General features: G+C 41.9%; 1 non-coding gene across 1 annotated transcript; it reads right to left on the bottom strand.

Moving 5' to 3' along the window:
- Positions 1-18,303: 18,303 nt before the first annotated feature.
- Positions 18,304-18,502, bottom strand: LOC147440486 (U2 spliceosomal RNA). The gene has a single exon (XR_015184396.1). It is a non-coding gene; the product is annotated as a U2 spliceosomal RNA (small nuclear RNA).
- Between the last annotated feature and the right edge of the window lie 278 nt (positions 18,503-18,780).

The following is an 18,780-nucleotide window of genomic DNA, read 5'->3' as shown; positions in this document are numbered from 1 at the left end:
TTATTTACTTTTTGGTCAAAATTGGGGAATTTTGATATTTTGCCATCATATATCCAAAGTACATGTCGTGATAAGCCCACTAGCCAACTTTGAATCAATTTGGAGTTCAAATCTCAAATTTCCTTTATATCTACTGTTTCAGCGACCTAAAGCCAAAATCTAGAACCATTTTCAACCTGTGCATCCAAATGAACCCATAATTCACTCAGAGCATGTATTGGGTATATACTTCAAGCCTATATAGCCAAGTCTTGCAAAAAGTTGGAAATTTTCCTCAACTGTAAATAATCATGATTATTTACTTTGGTTGCAAATTTTTTTTTTGACCATACAGATTTGTTCCTTGCATGATTTTATGCATCTTTGCTTGTTCAAAAATTGATTCGAAGCAATTTGGACCAAATTGTCAGCATTTCAGTTTAAAAGGACATTCCAAAGAAAAATCTGACAAATCTGCTAACTTTGCACTCTATTCATTGAGCAGGAGCAATGCAAGTAGCGGAGAGGGCCAAGAAGAAGCTAAACCAGCCTAGAGAAACTACAAGAGCTACCTGCTTATCAACTGGACCCAAAGTCATTCAAAGCGGCAAAGGCATCCTACCTTTCTAGAGAACAGTTGGAAGAGCACCACACTATGGTCTTCACTGGTAGGTTCAAGAGTGAAGAAGGGCATTAGGTGGAGCTGCAACTCCTGCCTAAAGAGGTCTAAGATGTAGCTGCCAAGCTAGAGACCAAAGAGGCTAACCGCAGGTTGGGGCTCAAGCATTTCTACGAACAAGAGCCTTGCGGAGTGGACTTTCAGAAAGCTTACAAGCTTCTATCCACCATCAAAGAGGACGGAACCGCACAAATATCTGACACCCAATGGAACAAGGTCGAGGTAGTAATCAGAAAAGAGATAGTGGCAGAGGCACTCAGATTGCCCACTAAAGGAATAACCATGCAGGCAAGAGACAAGAAAACCACAGGCACATTTACCAAGGAGATAGCCGCAGCTACATTCGCCGATCCTATCCACAAACAGGTGGAAGATCCAGCCCGTTTGTACCATCAACACTTCCATTTTTTGGCAAAAAGGCCACCAAGGTACACTACACCAAATCATTTCGTGGCCACCGCCTTCACTCAGGTTCTTAAGTCAACAACAAGGCAGCCTGTGGACCACGTGAAGTATGTCTTGACAACCTTGAAGGATACCAAGAAGGAAGGCAGAATCACATACTTGGGCATGCCATAGGTGTCCACTAGAATGGCGTATCATGCCATAGGCATGGCTGACAACCTATCGCCTGCCCTTGAATACATGGATTTTGGCAGCACAACCCTCTCCACGAGCTACAAGCTCAGGTCAAATGTCACAGGAGTCAGATGATGAGCTAGCTGACAGCTCACCAGAATCGCACAGTAGCAAGAGCTCTGACAACAAAGAAAAGAGAGCTCGGAGAGAAGATATGAAAAGGAAAGTTGTGGATGCACACCAAGAGGAGCCAGCTCAAAAACAAGCGTGTTTTGAAAAAGAAAAACAGGCTTACCAGCGCAATAGACAAGCACAAGGAAAGGACCCAGAAAAGTGGGTACCCACAGGACTGAAAGGACCTCGAACAAAGCATCATACCAGAAAAGAGGCAGATGATCCAACAGAAGAATGTACCAAGAGACCAAAGCCCTAAAGCTGAAAGAGACAGAAGAAGCTGCAAACAAAGCTGAGGAAACGGCTACACAAGAGCAAAGCCATGGATCTCCTTGACCCGCCTCACCGCCTCCGGAACAACAAGACCATCCCATGCCTAGCCCACCACCATCACCAACAGGCAAAGGTACCCATAAAGAAGTAGAGACTGAAAAAGAGAAAGATTCTAAGTGCACCCAACGAACAGAATCTACACAAGGAGCTGACCACCTCGACGGACAGAAGGAAAAAGAAGTCGAGCCAGCAGAACCAGAGCAGGCAGCAGAAGAGACTCAAAAGCCAGAAGAAAAAAAGACAAGTCAATCGGAACAGGAAACTGATAAGGAAGCCGATACAAAAAAAGAGCCTACCACTACACATGAGACAGAGCCCGAGCCAGAGAAGGAAGAAAGGCCGGCACCTAAAGAGACATCAAGGGTTGAGACCATACCATCTACTTCTACTCAGCGAGAAACTACCAAGGCATCAAAGCCTCAGGATGGCCAAGAAGAAGACCGACCATCTACCTCCACACAAGAACCACTTGCAATTACGACGCAGCAAGAAGCAACACATGAGGCTGCAGGCATATCCCAACTGGCACGACACGAGGAGTGGTAGATAAATGATGAAGTTATAATACAGGTCAATGAATATGCACGCGAGATGCAGGAAATGATGGAGAGACTCCGTTCAGCAGCTTTGAACCGCAGCACAAAGGCCAAGGAACTGGAAATGGTGATCGGCGCTCTTCAAGGAGAGCTAGAAGACAGGTTGATTATCATCATTGATCTCCAAAGGCAAGTGCAAAAGCTGAAGGTAGAAGCGGAACAGCATTAGATGGTCAGAGATAAACAACAAAAAGAAATGGAGGAGCTAGGTGATCTCCTCACCAAATTATCTAAGGCCTGCAAGGTAAAAGACGAGCAGCTGACATAAGTCACGAATGAACTTCTTACGACCTCTTTGTCAGCTCAAAAAATTCAAGTGCATTTAGATGTTGCCAATGCTTCCCTGCAATATTCTGAACAGAGAATCAATGATCATGCCATTTTCTTACGGCAAATAAGAGAAAACCTTGTTGTGCCCTCAATCAAGGGAACTGATGAAGTGTACAAGGCACTTGAAAAGAAAAACAAGGACTTAGAATTTGAATTAAAGCTTGAACAATCACAACGCAGAGACCTGGCACTGTTGCAGGGTTCAAAGATAGGAGGAGATCCTAAAGGAGATAGCAGAACTCAAGGCGATAAACCAACTCCCAGAGATGGAAAGCTAGACACGCAGAAGGAGGCAGGCACTTCAGAGCCGCCACAAATAGACATTCCCCCCTCGGTCTTGTTTGCTGAGTTTGAGACACATTCCACAGCAGAGCCGAGTGGTGATGAAGATTTTCAAATTCATATGTAGATACAGTGCCAATGGTCCAGCTGTCAAAAGCTGAAGAAGACTCACTGAAGGAGAAGATCACCTTAGAGGTGGATGAGCAGTGGAAGGCCGCTATGGATTGAAAGTTGAGAGTTTTACACTTTGTCAACGTCACTCAACTCACTCCCAATCAGATCAACGCTCAATGGCACCAACAAGCCTTGCCGTACCCTCTCGTCAAATAGAACTATTACAGGTAAAAGAAAGGCTGTAAAAAGGATATGCACGAAGATGGCGCAGATAAAGGCCACCCAAAGTGGAGGTTAAGTTGGTTGAACAAGAATCCGAGATACCTGATTCTATTCACAAGAGCACCTGCAGCCCTACAAAGAGATCCAACATTATGTCCTGTACCCAGAGTAAGGACATGGCAAGCGCATGAAGCACTGCAGAAGAAGAGTCATTCTTGGAAGGAAACAAAGGCTTATGCTACGATCTGAGTGGGCAACATTCAGAAGAAATCCTTTACGGATTCTATACCATATGCATGTTCCTACCCTCGAATAATATGCTAGCCTTTGAAGAAGCATTCTACACTGGATTCTTCACCTGGCGAATGAAGATATTTGCATCGGTGATAAGCAACCTAACATCTAGGTTTGTAGGCTACTCAACGGGGGTGGAACTGAAGAATCAAGTCACCATGCAATTTTTGCAAGTGCTCAACAAAGAACGAAGAATCAAATACCAAAAGGCACTAGAAGCACTTAAAGACCGCCTCGCCCACTGTCAACCCGAAGATTACTTCAGCCCATAAAGCTATGTCAAGGGACGACAAAGGCAAGGAAGGGGGGAATTTTAGCAGCAAGCTAACGTGGACACCATTTTTCTAAGTTCTCCTTGTAAAACATTTATTATTTTCATAAATAGAGAATATTGTAACTCCCATTTTCTCGGATAAACCTTGTAATTAATGAGCTGGGGCTAAACGCTTCCAGATTCTATCATCCAGTCATTTCCCAGCTTTGGTAGAACTCCAAATTATTAGTTTTGACCACCCAAAAACCTTAGTTAAGGTATAAAAGCTAATTTTTATAAATTTTTTATAAGTTTTTGGATAAGAAATACACAACGTGAGCTAACGGCGCTCACTTCTCTCCTTCTTGCGCTTCCTACTCCCTCTTCGGTTGTCACATTGCAAATGCATTTGTTGCTTTACAACCGCAGGTAAGAGCTCTACGCATTGACGTAAGCCATTCACACTATTTCGTAGCTTTTGTCGTCGCCATCGACCCGCGGCCTAATTTTATCATAACTAAGAATTAACATGTTTAAATCAAAAACTAAGCATAGGCGGGGTATTGGGGCATCATTGCTAAGCATTTAGATGCATTCTGAGTCGAAAAACGACTAGGTCAAAAATCCACTGTTGTTAATAATCGCGATTTTGAAACTTGACCTAAAGTGGGGTTTAAGGCCATAGGCATGTGTGCTTAGGTCTTATAAACTTGTCCTAGAAGTTTCGTTACATTTGGATGTCATTTGATGCTGTAACGGATGTGAATTCTTTGTCAATGAGCGATTAGCTTTTGGTGATTTCAGTCACTTGAGTGTAGCTTGAGTTAGATGCGAGTTATTAGTTGTTTTCCGAGATATTGACAACCTCTTGTAGCCTCTATGCACTAGTCTAGTCAGATTCGTCCCATGGTTTGACAAATTAATCGTGTTTCTCGCTAATACTACAATAAGATAGGATGGTGAGGTTAGACATGTGTCCCCCACAATAACGGTCAAGAATAAGTACGCAATACCAAGGATTGATGAGTTGCTTGACCAATTACATGGAGCATCTATCTTCACAAAAATTAATCTTAAGTGAGGATATTACCAAATTCGAATCAAGAAGGAGGACATACCAAAGATAGGATTTAATACTCATTTTGGACATTATGAATTTACAGTTATGCCTTTTGGACTTACCAATGCTCCTGTAACTTTTAATCGTCTCATGACCACTGTGTTTCAAGAGTATCTTGATGATTTTATTCTTGTCTTCTTTGATGATATTCTAGTTTACTCAAGAGACCGATAAGAACGGAACAGTATGTGCAACGAGTACTTGAACTTCTCCGTCAAAGTCAACATTATGCTAAACGTAGCAAATGCACCTTCTTCACCAACAAGGTAGAGTATTTGAGATTTATTGTATCCAAGGATGGTGTTTCTACTGATCCAAGTAATATCAAAGCTGTTATAGCTTGGCCTACACCAAAATCAATATGAGAAGTACATGGATTTCTTGGTTTAACAGGATGGTATCGTACATTTATTCAATGCTATGCTAAGATTGCATCTCCATTGAGACTAATACACTTAAGAAGGCTAAATTGTTTACCTGCTCAAGCTAGTTTTGAGAAACTCAAAGAAGCTTTGGTGAATGCTCCAATACTACAACTTCCAGACTTCTCAATGACATTCACTGTGCTCACTGATGTAAGTGGACAAGCACGATGGAGTTCTATCTCAAGAAGGAAAACCAATAGCTTATGAATCTCATAAGTTACGTACACATGAGTTGAATAATCCTACACATGATTTGGAATTATTGGCTATTGTGCATGCTCTTAAAGTATGGTGACATTACCTTCTTGAAAGAAGATTTGAACTACATACCGATCATAAAATCCTTAAGTAGATCTACACCCAACCTGACCTTAATATGCGGCAACAAAGATGGATGGAGTTGTTGTGCAATATGATTTTGGAATCTAATATAAACCTAGGAAGGAAAATCTTTTGTTCGATGCCTTAAGCAGGAAGAGTATTGTAGCGCGGCTGTCACAACCTCTACTACCTCCTTAATTGACCTTATTCGAGAAGGCATGTCTCAGGAACCATATTACATAAAAATCTAGTGTTTGATGAACTTGAATAATCGCACATAGAAGCAAGAGAGGAAAATCAAAGGCTTCCACGTTGAAGGCGATGACCTTTACTTCAGTAACTGTCTTTGTATCCCAAATCAAGGTGGTATTAAACACTAGATACTACAGGAAGCTCATGATATACCTATAGCAAGACACCCAGGATACATTAAGACTTACTCTATGGTAAGGAAGAGTTTCTTTTGGCCAAGACTAAAGTGTCATGTGTTGAACTATGTTACAAGATTTTTAACATGTCAATGTATTAAAGTTGAACGAGTTTGATACCCTGGAAAGCTTCAACCTATTGATGCACCACAAATGGAATGGGAATACATATCCATGGATTTTGTTACAGGACTTTCTACATCTCTGGGATATGACTCTATTTTTGTGGTTGTTGATATGCTTACAAAAATGACCCATTTGTTTCCAGTGACAACTTTTATGGCTAAGGATATAGCTTAAGTCTTCATGAAAGGTGTCTTCATATATCATGGTTACCTCGACGTATAACTTCAAATCGCAATGCCAAGTTCACCTCAAACTTTTGGAAAGCCTTATTCTCAACTATAGTAACCTAGTTGGCCTTTAGTATTGCTTATCACCCTTAAAATGATGGACAAATAGAAAGGACCAATCAAACCATTGAATACATGTTAAGAACCTATTGTATGCATGAGCACATTAAATGGACTAGATATTTGTATTTGGTAGAATTTGCGTATAATTCCTCATTCCAATGCTCAATTGGGATGTCTCCTTTCCAAGCATTGTATGAACAAGAGTTTCTTACTCCACTCAAATGGGCAGACCCTCTCATACGAGTTCAAACATCTAAAGAAATATTGGATGAAATGCAGCATATTAAGGCTGCTCAAGATAGACAAAAGACTTATGCTAACCCTAAACGATCTATAAGACTTTTTGAAGAGGGTGATGTGGTATTTCTCATAGGGAAACCCAAAAATAGTTCCTTATCAATGGGTAAGTGTAACAAGCCCAGTGCCAGATATTGTGGACCTTTTGTAATCACAGAGAGAATTAATGACGATCAAGCTTACAGACTCTTGTTGCCACCACACATAAAAGTACATGATGTTTTTCACGGCAGCTTACTCAAGAAGTATGTACCTGATCCACAACACGTTCGGTGAGAATATGATTTGTGGTGGCTAAGGGCTGAAATTCCCTCATGGATTATGGTTGGTTCAGTGAGAATATGATTTGTGGATAAGGGCTGAAATTCCCTCATGGATTATGGTTGTGATTTTATAGTGGAATCCTGTGTGGCTCTTTGGTTTTTTTTTTGGATATGGTTATGGTGTCAAAATGCCTCATTCGAGTTGGGTGGAGTGATCACCCATGCGATGTGATTAGATTATGGTTTATGGTTTTGGAATTGGATCATGGAGTGATTTATATGGTTTATGGTAGACGTATAAAGGTAGAGACCCTATACAGTCTAACTTCTTGGAAAATATTGTTTGTACATATGGAAGGTGGTATTATGATTGGACTCACGTGTTATGTTTCTCATGGTAGCGTCGCTACAAGACTAGGATCACCTACATCGCTTAGCCTTAGATAAAAGGGTCGTTGACCTGGGGCTTTGCTGGATCGGGGGTATTGCTTAGATCTTCTTCTTTTTGTTAAGCTCATCTATACAATTAGTGCGTCGGAGGTTGAATAACCTACACGGATAACGCGTCGGAGATTTTGCCTCGGCTTTGCCTAAACACCTCATGTTGGGCATCGAAAAGACGTGGAGCCTAAACTGGTATGGTTGGTGTTGATACCCTACCACTTACTGGTACTTGGGACCCTTTTAGAGCTCAGGTTCATGGAGGAAGGTGAAGCGGCCTCAGCTTATTCTGACTCAGGTAGGTTGGAGGCGTTCTCGCTCGCTCCCAACGAAGTGAAATTCTCTTTGTCCGTAGTAGAATGGGTTGACGGGTCTCTGCTAGTTATTTTTTCATATTCTTTTTTATGTTATGGTATACTTAGATTTTTTGTCATTACATTAATACATGGTTGGCTGTTTCATTTAGATAGTAAATTTAAAGATTCTCTGTTGTCATTCTCTCATGTCTCTGTGCACTCTATTTCACCCTCCACTATATTCTCTCTCTCTCTCTCTCTCTCTCTCTCTCTCTCTCTCTCTCTCTCTCTCTCTCTCTCTCTCTCTCTCTCTCGCAATGCGGTGTACACATATATTCACCCTCCACAATGTTATATTTCTTTGAGTACACTTTCATTCATAACATCCATTTAGGGGTAGCACTAGTTGCTAGGTGCCTCTTGATGAAGCCCGGCTCATGTCCTAAACTACATGCCTTGTCGGACGTTGAGAACTCCTCCCCTATGCAAATGCTTCTGCAACTCTGATGTATATTGAAAATCATATAAAGTTGTAAATTGTATATTTTGTGCATAGACCCTTGGGGAGGGGTATCTCTCATGTAGGCTCTCAACTTCTCAATAAGCTTTGAGAAGGAGTTGGAGTTCTTGCACTTTCACCAAGTGAGAATGTAGGTGTATACCCCAAAGCACACCCCTTCCTTGCCTTGGTTGACCCCTCCTTGTAGCTCAAGCTTGAAGCTCATTGGACCCCTCTAAACCTAGTCAATCACATGCACAATGCATTTCAAGCAACATGGGTAGTCTTTGGCAAGTGTCCTCCTTACCTCTTTGAGAGAGAGAGCTTGAAAATATCTAGATATTTGTTGAATTGAACTAAAAGCTTATTGGACCCCTCTTTAGCTCATCCAATAGGATTCAAGCACACCATGTGGCTAAGCATAGGGAGAGCCTAACATGTGTCCATGTGCCCCTTGAGAAAGGGGGTTCCCTTTGGGTGAGTGGAAGGTTAAGTCAAAGATTCCCATAACTTTGGGGATTTCCCCCTTCTTTGTAGGGTCTCTTTTTTACTCAATCCCCTCAAGCACGTTACCCCCCTATGCATGGGAAGCTTCTCAAGCACCTTAGTCAGCAAGCACGACAAGCAACTCAAGCACCTTAGTCAACAAGCACGACAAGCACCTCAAGCTTGGGTTGGGTTTCCACCTTAAGCTCAGCCCTAGCTTGCCTAAGGTCAAAGGACTTTTAACACTAACCATTGGAGGTCTTTAATGAAGCTCACCCTAAGGTCTTTAAGCTCCATTAGATAGCCTTGCTCTTTGACATATCATCTCTCATTTGGACCCCTTTATCATTGGCTTCGTGTTGAGATACACACGTAAGCACATGTCTATATTCTAACCCTTGTTCCGTTTATTATCCCACATTAAATGATCAGTTTAATATGAGAAAATCATTTGGGTTGATTAGATATTAGATTTTATGACATCCTCAACCAAGAAATCATTTGGTAATTATGTCTCAGCACCATCATATTGTAAAATGGTCATTCTACTACAAAGAAATCATTGGAAGGAGCACAACCATCCCAATCAACACAGAGGTGCATAGAGCTCCATCATCATGGACCTTGCTTAGATACACAATGTTGAACGGGTCGTAAAGTGCAGGGGGAGTATGTAGCATCTTGTCATCTAAGATACTCAAAATACCAATTCCTCACAAGTTCCTAAACCAACTAGTAATATTAAGTTTCCCCTAACATCAAACGGCATATGGCTTTTTCTATAAATGATACTTTGAAAGGTTTATAAGAGTCTTACCCTTAGTGGATTAAGTCGAAAGGGATTGTTTTTTGTGTAAAGGACTACATCACCAAATTAATAGTAAGATATCAATATTTTATCTACTATATACACATATTCCTGGCTGAAAAACTAGCGCTAGACTTTGTCTTGGGGCTCACTCCAGCCTTACCCAGTGCCTATAAATTCACCTGCAGTGCTCAATTTCCAGTGCCGTTTGTTGTGTCTACTACCTCAAGGCTATACGTACTTATTATATGGAGTGGTGAAAGCTCCTCATCACCATCTCCATAAGCTCTTCTCTCTCGTTTACAGGAAGAAGAAGAAGAAGATGAAGAAGCAGAAGAAGGATACTCTCTCTCTACTTGCTTACTATCTTCTCTCTTGTTTCACAGTTTATGCGCTCTCCGAAAGCGATCGTGGTGAACACCTCTACGTAGCTCTCGTTACCGCTCTCGTGGAAAAGCAAGAAGCCTTTCAACAACCCCTAATCACTTCTAAAGCACGGTGAGAAGTTCTAAACTCCATAGCCATCATTATCTCTCTCTCTCTCTCTCTCTCTCTCTCTCTCTCTCTCTCTCTCTCTCTCTCTCTCTCTCTCTCTCTCTCTCTCTCTCTCGTTTTTCTGAGTAGACACCCTCTCGGTGATTGTTTTTTCATATACGAGTGTATGTATGCATTATTTTTTGAGTGCATATGAAGTTTCTCCATGATTATTGTATCATGCTTAACACGCTAATTTATGCACACCATGTGTTTATGATCATGTGCGTACATAAAAAGCGCTTTTCGTTTCACGTCATAGGAGCGATAGGAACATTGTTTTGGCTATGACTCACAAACCGTTATGAATCAGCCCGAACCCTATAAACCGGACATAAAACACATCATTTAGAACATTTTATCTCTCGGTGCCATATGAAAATCATGCATGAGCTAAGAGATATGGTAAAAAAATAGCTTGTTGTGCCCACTGCACTGTCAAAATTTTGGATCCCAGGCTACGTAGAGAATAACTATATAGATTCACCAGATGGGCAAACCCACTCAGCCAATTGAAAATCTTGATTAAACTTGATGATAAATATATTTAGGTGTCCGTTATCACCTTGGGTATGCGAGTTATTAATCCATCCATAATCGAGTTTACCTACACATGTAGGGGTACTACCAAGGGGGAGTACCATATGATGTAGTGAGTTAATCGAGACGTTTATATATGATTTATGGTTTATTTTGGTGAGGTTATTTCAAATATTATATATCCATAAACTCATGTGAGGGTATATAGTTAGTCAATCCGAACCGCACAGACATATATAAACAAAGCAGCTTTCTTTTGTGTTATTGTTTGTTGTGTGAGTATCATACGTGCAAATTGATGTGATGGAGTGCTATTCTATATTATGGATCTGAGATTGATGCATTGATTTGAGGTCAAACACTTTCATTTGCATGTTATGCATGCTCCCGAAAATGGTAAAAAGTTATTTTTTGCATATGTGTGAAGTTATGGTTTATGGTCGACCTAAGGTTCGAAGCTGTTTTACATCATGTTTATGGTGATTGATGTTGATATCATATGATGTATGGAACCTCATGTATAGATGTGAATGCTGCACGTACATGGGTATGATTGCTTTCTACCTTTCTAGGTCAAAACTAGCTCTATGTGCTAGAGAGGTGAAATGCAGATATGCTGTATCAACTTTGCATGATTAGATGTTGTCAAAATTGGATTTTTATATCATTTTTAGTTTCTGGTTGGACTTATTTAATGCATGAGAAGCTCATATCTTAAGAGTTATGTGTGTGGTCTCTGATTGACTACAGTGAATATGTCAAACTCCAAGTGTGGGAGTTGGTTCAGTGAGAATATGATTTGTGGATAAGGGCTGAAATTCCCTCCTGGATTATGGTTGTGATGTTATAGTGGAAGCCGGTGTGGCTCTTTGTTTTTTTTTTGGATATGTTATGCTGTCAAAATGCTACCAAAATTTTTGCAGCCATGTTATGTTTTAAAGTGGTTATACAGGATTGGTTGTGTCTCACCCGAGTTGGCTCACCCATACAATGTGAGTAGATTATGGTTTATGGTTTTGAATTGGATCATGGAGTGATTTTGTATGGTTTATGGTAGACGTGTAAGGGTAGAGACCCTATACAGTCTAACTGCTTGGAAAAGATTGTTTGTGCATATGGAAGGTGGTATTATGATTGGACTCACGTGTTATGTGTCTCATGGTAGCGTCACTACAAGACTAGGATCACCTACATCGCTTAGCCTTAGATAAAAGGGTCGTTGACCTAGGGCTTTGTTGGATCGGGGGTATTGCTTAGATCTTCTTCTTTTTGTTAAGCTCATCTACACGATTAGTGCGTCGGAGGTTGAATAACCTACACGGATAACGCGTCGGAGATTTTTGCCTTGGCTTTGCCTAAACACCCCATGTTGGGCATCGAAGAGACGTGGCACCTAAACTGGTATGGTTGATGTTGATACCCTACCACTTACTAGTACTTGGGACCCTTTCAGAGCTCGGGTTCATGGAGGAAGGTGAAGCGAACTCAGCTTATGTCTAACTCAGGTAGGTTGGAGGTGTTCTCGCTTGCTCCCGACGAAGTGAAATTCTCTCTGTCCGTAGTAGAATGGGTTGACGGGTCTCTGCTAGTTATTTTTTCATATTCTTTTTTATGTTATGGTATACTGAGATATTTTGTCATTACATTAATACATGGTTGGCTGTTTCATTTAGATAGGAAATTTAGAAATTCTCTGTTGTCATTCTCTCATGCCTCTGTGCACTCTATTTCACCCTCCACTATATTCTTCTCTCTCTCTCTCTCTCTCTCTCTCTCTCTCTCTCTCTCTCTCTCTCTCTCTCTCTCTCTCTCTTTGCAATGCGGTGTACACATATATTCCCCCTCCACAATGTCATATTTCTTTGAGTACGATTTCATTCATAACATCCATTTTGGGGTAGCACTAGTTGCTAGGTGCCTCTTGATGCAGTCCGGCTCATGGCCTAAACTCCATGCTTGGTCGAACGCTGAGAACTCCTCCCCTATGCAAACGCTTCTGCAACTCTGATGTATATTGAAAATTGTATAGTGTTGTAAATTGTATATTTTGTGCACAAACCCTTGGGGAGGGGTATCTCTCATGTAGGCTCTCAACTTCTCAACAAGCTTTGAGAAGGAGTTGGAGTTCTTGCACTTTCACCAAGTGAGAATGTAGGTGTATACCCCCAAGCACACCCCTTCCTTGCCTTAGTTGACCCCTCCTTGTAGCTCAAGCTTGAAGCTCATTGGACCCCTCTAAGCCTAGCCAATCACATGCACAATGCATTTCAAGCAACATGGGTAGTCTTTGGCAAGTGTCCTCCTTACCTCTTTGAAAGAGAGAGCTTGAAAATATCTAGATATTTGTTGAATTGAACTAAAAGCTTATTGGACCCCTCTTTAGCTCATCCAATAGGATTCAAGAACACCATGTGGCTAAGCATAGGGAGAGCCTGACATGTGTCCATGTGTCCCTTGAGAAAGGGGGTTCCCTTTGGGTGAGTGGAAGGTTAAGTCAAAGATTCCCATAACTTTGGGGCTTTCCCCCTTCTTTGTAGGGTCTCTTATTTACTCAATCCCCTCAAGCACCTTTCCCCCCTATGCATGGGAAGCGTCTCAAGCACCTTAGTCAGCAAGCACGACAAGCACCTCAAGCTTGGGTTGGGTTTCCACCTTAAGCTCAGCCCTAGCTTGCCTAAGGTCAAAGGACTTTTAACACTAACCATTGGAGGTCTTTAATGAAGCTCACCCTAAGGTCTTTAAGCTCCATTAGCTAGCCTTGCTCTTTGACATATCATCTCTCATTTGGACCCCTTTATCATTGGCTTCGTGTCGAGATTGATTGGACGTTGAGAACTCCTCCCCTATGCAATCGCTTCTGCAACTCTGATGTATATTGAAAATCGTATAAAGTTGTAAATTGTATATTTTGTGCATAGACCCTTGGGGAGGGGTATCTCTCATGTAGGCTCTCAACTTCTCAATAAGCTTTGAGAAGGAGTTGGAGTTCTTGCACTTTCACCAAGTGAGAATGTAGGTGTATACCCCAAAGCACACCCCTTCCTTGCCTTGGTTGACCCCTCCTTGTAGCTCAAGCTTGAAGCTCATTGGACCCCTCTAAACCTAGCCAATCACATGCACAATGCATTTCAAGCAACATGGGTAGTCTTTGGCAAGTGTCCTCCTTACCTCTTTGAGAGAGAGAGCTTGAAAATATCTAGATATTTGTTGAATTGAACTAAAAGCTTATTGGACCCCTCTTTAGCTCATCCAATAGGATTCAAGCACACCATGTGGCTAAGCATAGGGAGAGCCTGACATGTGTCCATGTGCCCCTTGAGAAAGGGGGTTCCCTTTGGGTGAGTGGAAGGTTAAGTCAAAGATTCCCATAACTTTGGGGATTTCCCCCTTCTTTGTAGGGTCTCTTTTTTACTCAATCCCCTCAAGCACGTTACCCCCCTATGCATGGGAAGCTTCTCAAGCACCTTAGTCAGCAAGCACGACAAGCAACTCAAGCACCTTAGTCAACAAGCACGACAAGCACCTCAAGCTTGGGTTGGGTTTCCACCTTAAGCTCAGCCCTAGCTTGCCTAAGGTCAAAGGACTTTTAACACTAACCATTGGAGGTCTTTAATGAAGCTCACCCTAAGGTCTTTAAGCTCCATTAGATAGCCTTGCTCTTTGACATATCATCTCTCATTTGGACCCCTTTATCATTGGCTTCGTGTTGAGATACACACGTAAGCACATGTCTATATTCTAACCCTTGTTCCATTTATTATCCCACATTAAATGATCAGTTTAATATGAGAAAATCATTTGGGTTGATCAGATATTAGATTTTATGACATCCTCAACCAAGAAATCATTTGGTAATTATGTCTCAGCACCATCATATTGTAAAATGGTCATTCTACTACAAAGAAAGCATTGCAAGGAGCACAACCATCCCAATCAACACAGAGGTGCATAGAGCTCCATCATCATGGACCTTGCTTAGATACACAATGTTGAACGGGTCGTAAAGTGCGGGGGGAGTATGTAGCATCTTGTCATCTAAGATACTCAAAATACCAATTTCTCACAAGTTCCTAAACCAACTAGTAATATTAAGTTGCCCCTAACATCAAACGGCATATGGCTTTTTTTATAAATGATACTTTGAAAGGTTTATGGGAGACTTACCCTTAGTGGATTAAGTCGAAAGGGATTGTTTTTTGTGTAAAGGACGACAGCACCTAATTAATAGTAATATATCAATATTTTATCTACTATATACACATATTTGTGTCTCCCATCCTATCATGAATGCACGTAAGTAGTGCATTTTTCATGATTCCAGAAAGTTAAGAAGAAGATCAAATCTTGCACAAGAGAAAAGACAAACAAGAGATGATTCTTCATCCAAGGCACACAAATGCATCAACAAGAGTGGTAAAATATATGCCATTCTTAGTATTGAGAGCAATTTTACTACTGCCTTTGATTGAATAAGAGACATGTTTGGCACGTGGTAGCATTCCCATAGAGATAGCCTCATGAGAAGTAAGCATATCATGATGATATGTAATGTGCTTTGTAGGACTAGAGTAAAAGTACCATACATGTGAGTCTTATAAGTGATGGGCATACATTATTTTTGACTAGGAGGATCATGCTAAGATTGTGCACTAAACACCCATTTTGTATCCTACAGAATCTGCAATTGAAGAAGCATTTGCACCGGCTGTATTTGCCTCTTTCTTACGATCATGTTTATCCTTTACCAGTCACTAGAGGTGGCAAAGTTAGTAGTATGATGGCTCAAGAAAGCAAGTGAAGTTTGAATCTCATAAGTGAACAAGATAGTTCTAAGTGTGAGCCTGATGATCAAGTAGAATCTTAAATTTAACTATCATGATTGCTGGACAAGGTAAGTGAGGTTGTAACAAACTTTGAGCACCGTGGTGGATACAAGGATAAAATTGAAGCTAAACTTAAGTGCGAACATCATGGACAAGATAGCTAAATAATGCTTAAAATTGATAGTTTATGGCGGAGATGGGTAAAAAAGAAGTGGGGCTGAAACTATCTCATGCTGTATAAAGCAGGTATTGAAGTTTAATGTCAACTTTAAGCCTTGTTTTCTTAATCACAACATGAGGTTTAATATCTCTGTGAGGTCCCATAGGGTATTCAACCAAGGAAACATTGGGAAGGTTGTTTACTAAAAATCTTCATAAAAGGATGGTAAAAGAAAATTTGTAGATATCCAAAAACATACAACTGGAGGGTGGACTTTGATGTATCCCTTTGTGTGGCATTATTTGGGAATCCATAAGTCAATGATTCACTTGTACCCACTCTTTGCATAAATAAACAATCTTTGCTATACAACATAGTAGCTCATCATTAGGCTCTTGAGGTTTCAAGTATATAAGAGCTATGGAGAAAATTCCAACCCTCCTTTCAGAAAATGAAAGATACATTCCGAACATGCGAGGCAAAAAAAAAGTGTGGATTGCATTGGCATAGGTGTCGTTCATTTAAGTGGAAGGAAAATTCCTCTTTCAGCAATCCATTTGAGACTTCACTCTACCACTCAATCATCTATTTGCACACTTTAATTGGAGCAAATGTCTACAAGCTTCAATGCGAGCTGTTAACATTTTCCAAATCTTCACCATCACAACATTTGCTAAGTTAGGTAGACCTTGGTAGCCCTACATGGAGTATGCAGAGAATCCCAAACATGAGAATTTCTAAAGGAGCAACTAATCTTAGAATTTAAAGAGAGGTGCCAGAAGCGTGCCACAAAAAGTCGAACCAGGTTCTCCGTAGAAGAAGAACCGGCTGAAGCTATGAGCTACCATTGCAACCGGCTTGGCATTAACAAGGCGACGATCTCACCACAACACACGAACAGAATTGAAAAGTTTTAATACTTGGAACTTGAAAACAAGCAAGTGCTAAACATAACTGAATGCAAAAACTCGGATGCCACAGCCGTACGACTACCACATCATCAATGCAAATCGCGACATGCCACCGATCCTGTCTCTTGCTCTTCTTTCTGTCGGCCAATGGCCAAGTCATGAATAACCGAGAAGACTACGAAGCCGGCGGTGGTTGGTTCTCCTGCGTAGTCGGACACTTGGCCAAAATATTGCGTCTTTCCCCGACATGTGTAGCACTTTCCTGCTTGAGCCATTCTTGCAATGCGTGCCTCGTGAGAGGGTGTCGACCAAAGGGAAGCCAAGTACATGGTGCCTGTCCATGAAATGAAGCACCATTGCTGTGCATTACTTTCAAACTAATTTCCTGATCTTGGAGGCTTGCCCCTTTGAGGAAGTGGTGTCAAACTGCTGGATGAAAGCTAGTGCTTGCCTCTCATCCTGGTGGAATTCGCAAGGGTATCCAGGCATAGTGCCGTATGGGCATCCCTACTCCAAAAGCACATATGGCATATGGCCGAAAAGCAGCCGTACCAATGCAGTAAGGTCCAAAAGCACCTGCACTTGCTCCATAAGAACCGAATCGCCATCGGAGTGATATTTGAGAACGTTGGGCCCAAAAGGCCTGGAAAGGGTGGCATCTGCTGCCGCAAATCCTGCGGCGTATGACACGTCGTACATTTGCACAAGGAGAGGATTCTCTTTTTAGGTATTATCATGCATCTTGCTTTAACACCCTGTTGGATCTCAGCGTGTCGTATTCATGACTTCTCAACACCCAGTATTTATGAGCTCTCAAGCGCCAACATTGCGTTTCTTTTATGTTCTCTCGACAACTCAAGTACCCTTGTACACCAGAGGCAACCTCAAGTTCCACTCCTCTTATTCCTCAACGTCCAGCTCTCACGAGAGAAGTTTCTTGCACGATGGCAATTTGTAGCCTACTGAGGAATCTGGACCTCCTGTTTCAACTGTGAATTCGACCCCTCCCTCCATACCCCAATATCCAGGCTCTTGCCCTTTCATGTACCAAGCTTTGCCCTAAGCCTCTCAAAGATGGGTCGACATCTCCGGTGTTAAGGATCGTCACCGTGCTTTACACTTCCTGTAGGAATCTTTCGACAATGGATAGAAGTAGTACACTGAAGACTTAAAAGACTGCTCAAGTTGCTAGTTGCTGCCTGGATTGGTGGCGTCAAATTCGATACCTTCCCCGCTCCAACAGCAATTTGGTGTTTGTTGTTTACTGAAGATTTGAAGATTGGCAGCAGTTCAAATTTGCTCTTGCCAAGATGTAGTTGGTGGATTTGAACTCAACGCCCTTCATGTCATCATGCAACCTCTCCCTGCGCAGAAGCCTTGCCAAAGAACAATCAATGCTAAGAGTGCAATCAACCAGAGCTCACTTTTATATCTGTAGGGGCAGGGGCTGCGGGGCTGTCCATAGCCTTTGTGCACAGACTAAGAGTGCCATCAACTAGTTCACTTTTATATCTGCTGCAGGCGCTGTTGGACGTTTGGAAGGAGTATCTCCCCACAACAGCTACGATTGTGGATCAGAAGACCACGGGACAAATCGAAAACAAAAACAAAAACAATAGAGCATGCCTGGGTGACGGCCACAGAAGCAGATCACCGTCAGTGGGCGGGCAGAGAATCGATTATCAATTGAGATTGTGGGAGGGGGGTGCGCCAGGCCTCTGAGGCAGTGCAATACAGAGGCGACGCGCGCAGTCCCCGGGCAGCAAGCTGCCGGAAGGGGACTGCCCCCGTGAGAAAAATTAGGTTAATATCATGTGGCCCGATGGACCACGTATCAGATATTAAACTGATAAGAACAGATACTACACTTGATCTTAGCCAAAAGGCCGAGAAAGGTATGGGTTCCCCAGAGTGCCCGCATGGCTTTTATACCTGCCCCGCCTCGCGCCTTGCCTTCTGGGATAATTGCTTCTGCTATTCTTTGCAAGCCCGTGTTTACACTATCTAAGCATTTGTTCGTGATGCCACGCAAAGCTCTCGGCCCGCCCCGCCTCTCGCGCCTTGCCCTCTCAGATCATTGGCTCTCCGTCAAACTTTTCTACTTACTTCTATTTACAAGCACAGCTCCCGGAATAGCACACTATCTGAGCACCCATCCTTGAAGGTTTCTACGCTAT

This window comes from Adiantum capillus-veneris, chromosome 15 (assembly GCF_014529385.1).
Source record: "Adiantum capillus-veneris isolate H3 chromosome 15, ASM1452938v2, whole genome shotgun sequence".
Lineage (NCBI taxonomy): Eukaryota > Viridiplantae > Streptophyta > Polypodiopsida > Polypodiales > Pteridaceae > Adiantum > Adiantum capillus-veneris.
Note: the sequence above shows the minus strand (reverse complement) of the source record. Positions and strands in the feature narration are given on the sequence as shown.